This window comes from Arachis ipaensis, chromosome B4 (assembly GCF_059453495.1).
Source record: "Arachis ipaensis isolate K30076 ecotype BB chromosome B4, ASM5945349v1, whole genome shotgun sequence".
Classification (NCBI taxonomy): domain Eukaryota; kingdom Viridiplantae; phylum Streptophyta; class Magnoliopsida; order Fabales; family Fabaceae; genus Arachis; species Arachis ipaensis.
The window spans coordinates 39701868-39714204 of NC_142439.1; the positions used below are offsets into that span (position 1 = coordinate 39701868).

The window sequence follows — 12337 nt, forward strand, 5'->3', positions numbered from 1 at the left end:
ATTTAAAAATAAAAATATTTTCAAAAATATATTTTTCTTCAGAATTTTTAAAGAATGAATTCTAGTGTTTCATGAAGCATGTGAAGCCTGGCTGGCTGTAAAGCCATGTCTAAATTCTTTTGGACTGAGGTTTCCACTCATAAGTATATGAAGTTGGATGAAATATCAGCTGTTGTATACATGAGAGGTATCTATGTTTGCTGAAGCTTGGTTGGCCATTGGCCATGTCTAGTGTTTTGGACCGGAGCTTTCATTGAAAGCTTGGCTGGCTAGTGAGCCATGTCTAATTCCTGGACTGAAGCTTTAGACTAACACTGCAAGATTCCTAGAATTCATATTAAAAATTTTGGAATCCTTATTTTCCTTTTTCAATTAATTTTCGAAAAATATAAAATAAAAATCCAAAAAAAAATTAGAAAATCATAAAAATCAAAAAATATTTTTTCTGTTTCTTGTTTAAGTCTTGAGTCATATCATAAGTTTGGTGTCACTTGCATATGCATCTTGCATTTTTCGAAAATATCATGCATTCATAGTGTTCTTCATGATCTTCAAGTTGTTCTTGGTAAGTCTTCTTGTTTGATCTTGATGATTTTTTTTGTTTTGTGTCTTTTCATGTTTATCATATGCATTCTTGAATTCTTAGTGTATGTCTAAGCATTAAAGAATTCTAAGTTTGGTGTCTTGCATGTTTTCTTTGCATTAAAAATTTTTCAAAATTGTGTCTATGATGTTCATCTTGACATTCATAGTGTTCTTGGTGTTCATCTTGACATTCATAGCATTCTTGCATGCATTCATTGTTTTGATCTAAAAATCTCATGCATTGCATCATTTTCATGTTTTTCATAAAAATTTCAAAAATAAAAAAAAATATCTTTCTCTTTTTCTCATCATCAAATTCGAAAATTTGAATTGACTTTTTCAAAATTTTTAAAATCTAGTTGTTTCTTATGAGTCAAATCAAATTTTCAATTTGAAAATCTTATCTTTTTTAAAATCTTTTTCAAAAATCATACCTTTTTCATTATTTTCGAAAAATTCAAAAATCTTTTTCAAAATATTTTTCAAAAATCTTTTTCTTATCTTTATCAAAATTTTCGAAAATAATATTAACAATTAATGTTTTGATTCAAAAATTTGAAGTTTGTTACTTGCTTGTTAAGAAAGATTCAAACTTTAAGTTCTAGAATCATATCTTGTGATTTCTTATCAATCAAGTCATTAATTGAGATTTTAAAAATCAAATCTTTTTCAAAACTAATTTCTAAAATATCTTCTTATCTTACCTTTTTCAAAAAGTTGGTTTCAAAATATCTTTTCTAACCTCCTAACTTCTTATCTTTTCAAAATTTGTTTCAACTAACTAACTAACTTTTTGTTTGTTTCTTAACTTTTTCAAAACTACCTAACTAACTCTCTCTCTCTAATTTTCGAAAATATCTTCCCTCTTTTTCAAAAATTTCTTTTTAATTAACTAATTATTCTTATTTTTATTTTTGATTTTAAAAATTTTCGAAAAATACTAACATTTTTCAAAAACCATTTTCGAAAATCACTAACTCTTTTTCAAAAAATATTTTTCAAAAATTCTCCCTCTCCCATCTTATTCTATTTATTTATTCATTTACTAACATCTCATCTCACATCTCAACCCTCCTCACAGTTGTGTTTCTTCCATTACATTACATTCTTTGTCTCCCCCTCTTCTTCTACTCACACAGGGATCCCTATACTGTGGTATAAAGGATCTCTATTATTATTATTATTTTTCTGTGCCCTCTTCTTTGTCATATGAGTAGGAGCAAGGATAAGAACATTCTTGTGGAAGCAGATCCAGAACCTGAAAGGACTCTGAAAAGGAAACTAAGAGAAGCTAAAATACAACAATCCAGAGATAACCTTTTAGAAATTTTCGAACAGGAAGAGGAGATGGCAGCCGAAAATAATAATAATGTAAGGAAGATGCTTGGTGACTTTACTGCACCTAATTCCAATTTACATGGAAGAAGCATCTCCATTCCTGCCATTGGAGCAAACAACTTTGAGCTGAAACCTCAATTAGTTTCTCTGATGCAGCAGAACTGCAAGTTTCATGGACTTCCATCTGAAGATCCTTTTCAGTTCTTAACTGAATTCTTGTAGATATGTGATACTGTTAAGACTAATGGAGTAGATCCTGAAGTCTACAGGCTCATGCTTTTCCCTTTTGCTGTAAGAGACAGAGCTAGATTATGGTTGGATTCTCAACCCAAAGACAGCCTGAACTCTTGGGATAAGCTGGTCACGGCTTTCTTAGCCCACTACAAAAGAAAAGGGTTAAAATGGCGGTTTCTTAAGGTAATTACGGCGGTTACAACCGCCATTATTATCGAAAATGGCGCCCCCAAAAAACGCCGGAATTCTGGGCGCCATTCTGGTTATTACGGCGGTTTTCAGAAAACCGCCGTAATAACCAGTGCATAATACGGCGGTTTTTTGGCGGTTAAAACGGCGGTTTTAACCGCCATTTTAACCAAATAAAACGGCGGTTTTGTTGTTGTTTAAAACGGCGGTTTGTAACCGCCGTTTTTACCTGGGTTTAATGGCAGCATCTCGTTTAAAATGGCGTTTATAACCGCCGTTTTTACCTGGGTTTAATAGCATCCTTTTCGTTTAAAATGGCGTTTATAGCTGCCGTTTTTACCTGTATTTAATGGCATCCTTCTCATTTAAAAATGGCGTTTATAACCGCCATTTTTACTTGGGTTTAATGGCATCCTTTTCGTTTAAAATGGCGTTTATAACTGCCGTTTTTACCTGTATTTAATGGCATCATTTTCGTTAAAAATGGCATTTTTTAACTGCCATTTTTACCAGGATATAATTGCACCATTTTTGTTTAAAATGACGTTTTTAGCCGTCGTTTTTACCTAATTGCAATTTTATACTTTTTAAAATGAAATTGAAACTATGTATTTAAAGTGACATTTTTAGAACTCAAACTTAAAAATCTCATAATAACCAAAAAGCATAACCTTAAATCAAACATCATAACAAGATTTTTAATTCATACACAGTCTCCAAAAATAAAAAATCATAATCCTAAAACAAAGTATCAAAGATAACATTTTTCAATAATTTGTCTTAACATATATCTATAATACTTAATACATAAAATCTTTATCATATAAGATCATGCTTCTTTGTTGCTCGCTCCAGAAGACCTACTTCCTAACTCTCTTGGTGATGGAATCTCACTCTCTTGATCCAATCCCTACAACAAAAATATAATTATGAGCACAATAAAAAAAGATATAAAACTGAATCTGAAACTATTAATATAAAATTATTCAATCAAAAAAGAAAAGATCAAAGATCACATAAAAGTGAATCTGAAACTATTAATATAAAACTGAATCTGAAACTATTAACATATAATCCAACAAGGTCATATGAATGCAACTTCTGCAAGAAAGGCTTCTCTAATGCACAAGCACTTGGAGGTCACATGAACCTTCATAGGAAGGACAAATCAAAGATCAAAGAGCAGCAACAATTTTCTTCTTCTTCAAATCAAACTACTCATCATCAACAATTTTTATTAGAGGGGAATCTTGGTAGTAACAATGATAATAATAATAAAGAGCTTTTGAATGTGCCTCATCAACCAGTTATGGACGATGAAACCAATAATAATAATGTTGTGATGATGAGGCAGTTACCACTCTTTTCAGAATCATCATCATCACCTCCTCCTCATCATCATCTTCACCAGCAAGAGGATCAAATTTCTGGTCAACAAGGTCCCTCATCATCTTCAGAATTAGACCTTGAACTAAGATTAGGGCTTGAGCCTCCACAAGGATCTAATTCATCATCAGCTAGCTACTACTTCAATCTAATTTTGGTTATTATAATATTAACTTAGCTTCTTTAAAATGTTTCTTAGCTTTCTTGCTTGCACCTTTTCATAGGAATCAATTGTTGGTAGGCTTTTAATTAACAAAGTTAAAGCTAGCTTCCAAAGTCAAATTTTAAAATTGACCCAGATTCCCTTAAGAGTCCAAATATTACACATAGAATAAGGTATTAAAAACATAAATTGTATTTGTACCTGTGAAATTTGTTGAGTAGGGAACATTCTAGCCAATTTCACTGGAATTTTACCTCCTTCCTTAGAAGCAATATAGGAGACTAGTGCTTGCAATTGTGCCTTACGGTATCCAACTCTTCTTGCACATTTGGACCACAAGTAGATGATGTGCTAGCATCATTTGAAGAACCTAAATTCATCTGACTAATTCTTGTAGTGTTGTTCTTGAAAGCAACTGTTGGAACAGCTCCCATGCCTAAACCTCGAACACGACCAGGGTGCTCTTTCCCAAGAACTACTCCAAGAGCATCAAGAGGAGAATTAACGGTTGATTCCACCGCTTGTTGACTACTATATGCTTCAATCTTCTCCTACATATATAAAAAGAAAGGGAAAGAATCAAACATAATATTATCTTATAAAAAAGAAAGAAAAAGAAATACAAACAAGTTACTTATTGCACTTTAGTCTTACCGTTATTTCTTTAGTCTTTTCATTAACATAACTTCCATCTATTTTCTTGTGAGTGATATCCCACATTTGAACCCTACTAACTTATTTTCCTGTCTCTTCCGTCTAAAATTCAAGAAAAGTAGAAAGACTCAATCAAGAAATATATCATCCAAGAAAAGATATGCATAAAATTAAGTAACTAATAGCAACAATATGTTCTATTTGAGAAGCAGAAAAGGAAGCTAAGAAAAAAGGGTTGCAATTTGGTTTGATTGATGTAAGTGAAGCTATGGCAATGAGGCCTGATGGACATTCTGGTATATATGGCCATTTATATTACAACAATGTTAAGGTTACTGATTGTGCTCACTGGTGTTTACCGGGTCCTGTTGATACATGGAACCAGTTTTTTCTCTATATGATGAAGGAGATAAGCACTCCAATTTAACTTCAAAAAGTGTATTCTACATATATCTACAATCCCTTTCTCAAGAATGAATCCCTTTCTACATATATCTCAGTGAAGGTTTTAAGCCATTAAGTTAACCCAAGTGGCAAGCAAGATTAAATGTTTATTGTTACTTTCTTTTTCTAAATGCTGCCAGCTTCTATTGTTTTGGTTGCACTGTCAAGGTTGAACGAAAATGTGCATGAGTGAATGCAGAATGCCTACTAGATACTACCTAACTAACAAATAATTATTCAACACCGAAAAAATAGAAGCACAAATACATCAACAAATATATATATAATTATTTTATGTTTTTAATTACCAATTCAGCCCTTCTTCTTGCAATTGATTTAACACCTGAAGTATGAGGAATTATTTGTTTTTGCCGAATTTCTTGATTCCTTTTACAAAGATTCTGCAAGATTAATTTGGACACAATTAAATAGAGTTAAACATGCATTCACAACATTCCATATAATACTTAATTTCCTATCAGCCAACTTAAACCATTGAATAAGTTCAGCTTCAAAATAATTAACTCCTCCTGATTTCAAAACCATATAATACTCAAATTCCAGAACTCGTAAACAAAATTTCTAATTTGAGACTTATAATAGTAAGTTAATAACCACACATGGTTACTCCTCCTGATTTCAAAAATTATTTAAGGCTTTTTAGTGGGACAACATTTAACTAGGATTGTAAGTACTTACCTGAGTTTCAGGCTTCAAATGATATTCTACGAATAAAGCCCATTGATCAAGAGCAATATCTTCTGGTGTATTATTTATGATCTCGGTTTTACTCAACCTCGGATCATAAAACTCATTCCAAAGCTTTATCGTATGTTCCCTCCATTTTTTGCCAAGCGATTGGAGCAGAAATCGTTTGGCCAAGCTATCACACACTTTGAAGCAAAATCGAGCCTTTAATATGGAACAAAGAATATATATTAACTAATAAATATAACTAAATAATGACAAAGAAATAAGCTTTAGAGTTTAAGTAATCTTCTTACTTGGAAAAAAATATTCCATTGATTTTCAAAAAAGCTCTCTGGAATGTCTGACCACTTATCAAAACTGATTGGAAATGCTACACAATCAGTAGCCAATTGTCCACAAACTCCTGCAAGGAGTCTGGCTGCTTCTCCTATTGCTGCATGTTGTCTATCAAAATTGACAACTATGCGCAAACCTTCTGGCAAATTATGTACATCCTTCACTAATAAATGAAGGCGTGTACTATTTTCATATTCATCTAAAATAGATAAATAAATATAAATAAATAAGTAATTGAGCAACTAAAGAATAAAACATATGATGATAGATATATATTATAAAAGATTGATTCTTGTGTAGGTATAATGTAACAGCTACATATATAATACTATATATTATACATCAGAATTCCAAATCAAGGTTAAAATAGGCTAATATTAGTAATTACAATCATGAATTAAATACTATATGATTCATTCTTTTAGCTAGCTAGCCTTGGCTATGATACGTATATAGTACTACTATCACACAATAATTGTTCCTTGTTTTCTCTTCCAAGATAATTCGTTCCCCATATTAACCTACTAAGAAAGAGGAGTGAAAGAAATGGTGTGATAGGTGGCTGGAGAATATTACAGTTGAGAATATTACATACCTATGGCATCAACAGTCCAGTAATGCCTAGATTCACGCCCACGTTTACGTTTAGGTTCGGATGGATGCTCAGATATAGTTGGAGCAACTGATGATGGCTCAGAAGAATTTGAAGCTGCCGACTTGTCTCGGGAGGAACTTGCAACTGCTGTCGACTTATCTCGGGAGGAATTTGTAGCTGTCGACTTCAAAGTAAAGTAGCTAGCAGCAAGAGTTGAAGAAGATCTAAAAGCTGTTTCAAATAATCAGCATGCATGTGGTCAACTAGAATGACATTATTTTCAACTCAAAATAATAAGAATTGTATAAACTCAAAACAGTGTGCAGCCTACAATAAAAATGGAAAAACTACTTGCAGGTCTGACATCTATGAAGTAAATAAGAAATTTTATTGGTCTCTCATGTAACTAAACTAGATTATTACTCAAATAATATAAATTTCTTACATGTGATGATGTATATTTTACATCAGCACACACATATGTTGACTTTGATATTGTAATCAATTTCCAAATGTCTTCTATATCTTTTATATGTTAGTAACATTTTAATAATTTAAGTTGGTATAATCAGCTAATCAAAATTTAAATATAATTATACTTTGGTGGATTTATTTTAATGGAAATTTTCTTCCTTGGAAATGCTCCCTTATGGAAGATTCGGTTGCTGGGACATAGTTTTCGGATTAGAGCATGATAGTTTAAAATTATTAAATAAAATAGAATAAGTCATGAAGCATAACCCTATAATACCAATCTTAGTTTCCTTCCACAACTCTTTATTTTCTAGTAGTAGCCTGAAATGATAATTAAACTTAATATTTTGTCAATTCAAAAAATGCTTATGTACTTCATATATATATGGTTACTATCTATATAACATCAGAAATCTGCATAAATAATTATATTTTCACATACAAGCAACTATGGAATATGTGATTCTTCACAAGCAAATAAACTTTTTTTTAAGACTATAGAAGAAGGACATATATATATATATATATATATATATATATATATATAGAGAGAGAGAGAGAGAGAGAGAGAGAGAGAGAGAGAGAGAGAGAGAGAGAGAGAGAGAGAGAGGCTTGTGTAACCTTTTGATAGCTTTAGCTTTTGTTTTTCATAAACATATTTTGAATTTCTTTGATTGTCATTAAATTATAAAAAAGATATATTTTTTTAATGTGTATGATAAATTTTTAAAAATAAAAAATATTATTGTCTAGAAATTATAATTTATATTTTTAAAATATTTTTTATTTAAAAAATATTTTTATATTATTATATTTAAACATAATTGATAAATAAAAAAATATTTTTATATAAAATATTCAAATATCAAATTACTTTAATTTTACTATTGTTAAAAACAATTTCTTAAAAACTCACCAGAGTAAATCTGTTATAAAAAGGATTTCTATTAATTCAGTATCATTTAAGCTGGTTTAGTAATTTATTAGTGTAATGTACAACTAGGATTTATGATTTGAAGTTTATTAGTTAAGATATCTTAGGATCAACATTGATTGAGCTATACTTAAGTAACTAATTAGACATAGCCAAGCCTTAGCTTCAAAAGCAAAAATTAAAGAAAGGGGAAAAAGAAAAGAAAAGAAAAAATCCATAGCTAATTAAGTCCTTTTAAAACTGTATATTTTACTTAGATTTTTGTACTTTAAATCATATCCTATTTGGTAAGTAATACTACTTTATGGATTAAGTGTAAACATACCTTATTTTAGAGAAATTCTCTGAAGAAGATGAGCTTCTGGCAGATACATACTAACTACCACCACTGATGTGCCTTATACGAATGTGAATATAGCCTTAACAACAACGTTTTAATTGAATATGCTTGCTTAAAATTTAGGGATTTTTTCTTTTAATATTTTTTTACTAGTCTTGTGTCACTGTTACTTGTGCCTAAAGTAGTTTCTACCATTCTAAATTTCTAATCCAAGATGAAGGGAGTTGAAAGTGCTCTTTCTTAATATTAATTGCTTTTCTAATTCTCACCAGAACCGAAGAAAAACTCAATTAATAAGAGTAAAATAAGATTGGCGAACATAGAAAACATTAGTCCCTAACAAAAATAGGTTATTGTTAGAAATAAGGAATGCCCTGAATACAAGAGTTTTATTGGTTTATGATGCAAAATTTTCTACAAACTTTAATTGTTTAACTGACTTTTTGATTGATAAAGAATGCTAAATTCAACTAACGAACAAAATGGTTGTTTCAATTCTTAATTAATAAAAGAAAGTAACTAGCTATGACTTTGTCTTCTTGATGTTTCTCTGTTTTTTCTTAATGTTTAATGAGGAGTATGCTGACAATTACTTGACAGAAGAGAAAGGCAAGAGGAATTTGCTTCTTCAAAGTTCATTGACTTGTGCAATCTTAAACAACTATTTAATTCTATTAATCTGTTTGACAAGTTTAATCCTTTCATCAATTAATATATTTAAATATAGCTTATTTTTAAAAATCTTAAAGAAATTGGTGATTAGAACCAGCAAGTATAATTTAAGGTACAAATACAAATTATTAAAATACCCTATCTTTGCAATATATGAAATTAAATTAATTTTTATAACACTAGTTTGTGTTTTTCTGAGAAGCCAAGTTATTTGTATTATTTGAATGAGTAGGAAAAAATCTGTCTAAAAAGGAGACAAGGCATGGCAAACAAGATACTAAAGAATTTATAGCAGAGACATGTGATGTTAAAATCATAAGAGAAGGAGAGGAAGTAATTGATCAGAAATATAATCATGTGAATTGCATAGTAAATGGACAATTTACTATGATAGAAATATAATCATAAATAATTACCTTATTGTTTTGTTGCTCTAGACCATGTACTAACAAGGTGTTAACAAGCAATAATTACTGTGGGAATTTATATGGACTAGCGTTACTCGCAACCACCTTCACCAAAGTACTTAATAGAAATAGAATAAATCATATTTGGAACTTGTAAGCATATGCTTAAGCAATATTTTTGGGGAACATGTATTAGTTGACTAGTGAATTGAGCTCATATGACAGAACCATACTTTTGTAGTGAATTTTATTCTTCAATATAAATAGAGAGAGGATATCTAACATCAAATTAATCATTCCTAATATAATCAACCAAGTACACACATATTGAAGCAGAAAACATTATTGTTTTTGCTCAAGAGATTAAAAGAATATGTACTTGTAACAATTCATGTATTGCATATTACAAGTAAGAAATTCCTTACCTGAAATTTTCAAAAGCTTTTGCTGAAAAACAGAGTTGAAGGTCCAAATAGAATCTGGGTGAAGAGGACTTCAGAATCTCAACAAGACGTGCAATGAAATCAGATTCCAGTATAACATTCCTGAAGATCCAAATAGAAAAAAAAATCAATGTCAACAAAAACTTCAGAGAGAATTTATGGCTTCTTGCTCAGATCAATCTAGGAACTCCGTGTAATTAAACTTCAATAACACCATCGAAGTCTGCTTTAGATCCTTATGGTCAACCTGGAGTTTGTTTCTGATATGGCTTGTTCAGTTCTTAACCCAGCTGGAATTTCACTTTTCGCTTTGTCAAACATCTTCAATTCAGATTACCAAATTTGATCAAACGATTTAACCAAGTTACATAAAAACTAACTATATTGTATACAACAAATACAGATTAAGGCATCTACTATGATGAATTTGTATGATACTGACATCATGTCTATAAAGCATATCAAAGGGGTGAAAGGACATCTACTGATCGATGGAGACATCTTCAATTCTTGTATTTTTATTTGATTTGATATAATTTTAACCTTTCTGTCTTCAAAATCTATACAAGATTATGGTTTGGAGAATGAAGAGAACTTAGATTCCTATGGCTACAAATGAAATCCGACACCATTTTATTCCCTAATCCTTTTAAAAAGCAGAATTAATTAACTCTTCTAAACAGCAATCAGCAGGGATTTGAAGGACAGTTCACACACATGGGACCAAAAGAAAAATTGCTAATGTGTCTAAGTGCAAGGGTTCAGTTAATGCAAAAAATATTGAACAGAGCAAGGGCAGCAGAGCTAAACAACTACAGAGATTACTCATTTATAGCTTTGCTTAAAAGAACCAAAAAAGAACAAAGAGGCAAATAGAGAAATTGAGATTGGAGCAGTTTTTTCTGAGATCTAAGATTTGAGATCAGAGATCAGAGAAACACCTTAAAAGAAGTAAGCAATAGAAGATCTGAGTTCAGAGAGAGAGAGAGAGAGGAGGGAGTAAAGTTAAGAAAGAAGACCTGAGATCGTCGTCAATCAACCCCGCACCAACGGTAATCCTGCTTCAAGGAAGACCCAAAAATCCCTAACAGAGCTGTAGAGAAACAAAACCCCCAAAAATCAGCACCAAAAGCAATTTTGAAACCCTAACCCAAACAAAAACAAATAAATCGGTGCCTTCTAGAATCGAAATGCTGAGGTCAGTAGCCACCAGAACCTTGCCTCTCGCCGGAATCTTCGTCTCCACAGCACAAAAGAAAAAACAAAATAAAACAGCATTTCAATTTAACTTGAGAGGGAGAGGTACCTGGAGAGATGGTAACCGGCGGAGAGAGGAGAAGTCCTAGAAGAAAGAACGGCGTTGTTGGAGAGCTTCTTTACACGGAGGAGATGATGAACGTTGTTTGTTCAGAGAGGAGATCGTAACCAGAGCGTTGTTCAGAGAGGAGATTGTAACCAGAGAGGAAAAGCCCTAATAGCTAGAATGAAGAACGGCGTTGAATGAACCAGGATTACAATTTTTTTTCATTTATATGCGTGTGAAAACGGCGGTTCAAACCGCCATAATCACCAGAACCGCCAAAATATATAAAGCCAATTACGGCAGCAGCAACAATTGCCATAATGTCTTGATATTATGGCGGTTCTTTAAAACCGCCTTAATATCAATGCCATTTTAACCCTTTTTTTTTTGTAGTGGCCAAGTACTTTCCTCCTCAAAAGCTGAGCAAGCTTAGAGCTGATGTTCAAACCTTCAGACAGAAAGAAGGTGAATCCCTCTATGAAGCTTGGGAAAGATACAAACAGTTGACCAAAAAGTGTCCTTCTGACATGCTTTCAGAATGGACCATCCTGGATATATTCTATGATGGTTTATCTGAGCTATCAAAGATGTCACTGGACACTTCTGCAGGTGGATCCATTCACCTAAAGAAAACGCCTGCAGAAGCTCAAGAACTCATTGACATGGTTGCTAATAACCAGTTCATGTACACTTCTAAAAGGAATCCTGTGAGTAATGGGACGCCTATGAAGAAGGGAGTTCTTGAAGCTGATACTCTAAATGCCATATTGGCTCAGAATAAAATATTGACTCAGCAAGTCAATATGATCTCTCAAAGTCTGCATGGAATGCAAGCTGCATCCAACAGTACTCAAGAGGCTTCTTATGCAGAAGAAGCTTATGATCCTGAGAACCCTGCAATAGCAGAGGTAAATTACTTAGGTGAACCTTATGGAAACACCTATAACTCATCATGGAGAAATCATCCAAATTTCTCATGGAAGGATCAAAAGCCTCAACAAGGCTTTAATAATGGTGGAAGAAACAGGTTTAGCAATAGCAAGCCTTTTCCATCATCCACTCAGCAACAGACAGAGAACTCTGAACAAAATACTTCTAATTTAGCAAATTTAGTCTCTGATCTATCTAA

At 31.9% G+C, this 12337-nt stretch overlaps 1 long non-coding RNA gene and 1 other non-coding gene across 2 annotated transcripts; both read right to left on the minus strand.

The window, feature by feature from the left end:
• Window positions 1-4333: 4333 nt before the first annotated feature.
• On the minus strand, window positions 4334-5768 carry LOC107636468 (uncharacterized). Its single transcript, XR_015880674.1, has 4 exons — window positions 5693-5768; window positions 5302-5394; window positions 4550-4651; window positions 4334-4446 (listed from the first exon to the last, which is right to left on the minus strand). It is a non-coding gene; the product is annotated as an uncharacterized LOC107636468 (long non-coding RNA).
• A 5865-nt stretch (window positions 5769-11633) lies between these two features.
• Window positions 11634-11741, minus strand: LOC148567272 (small nucleolar RNA R71). The gene has a single exon (XR_015881802.1). It is a non-coding gene; the product is annotated as a small nucleolar RNA R71 (small nucleolar RNA).
• Window positions 11742-12337: the final 596 nt, after the last annotated feature.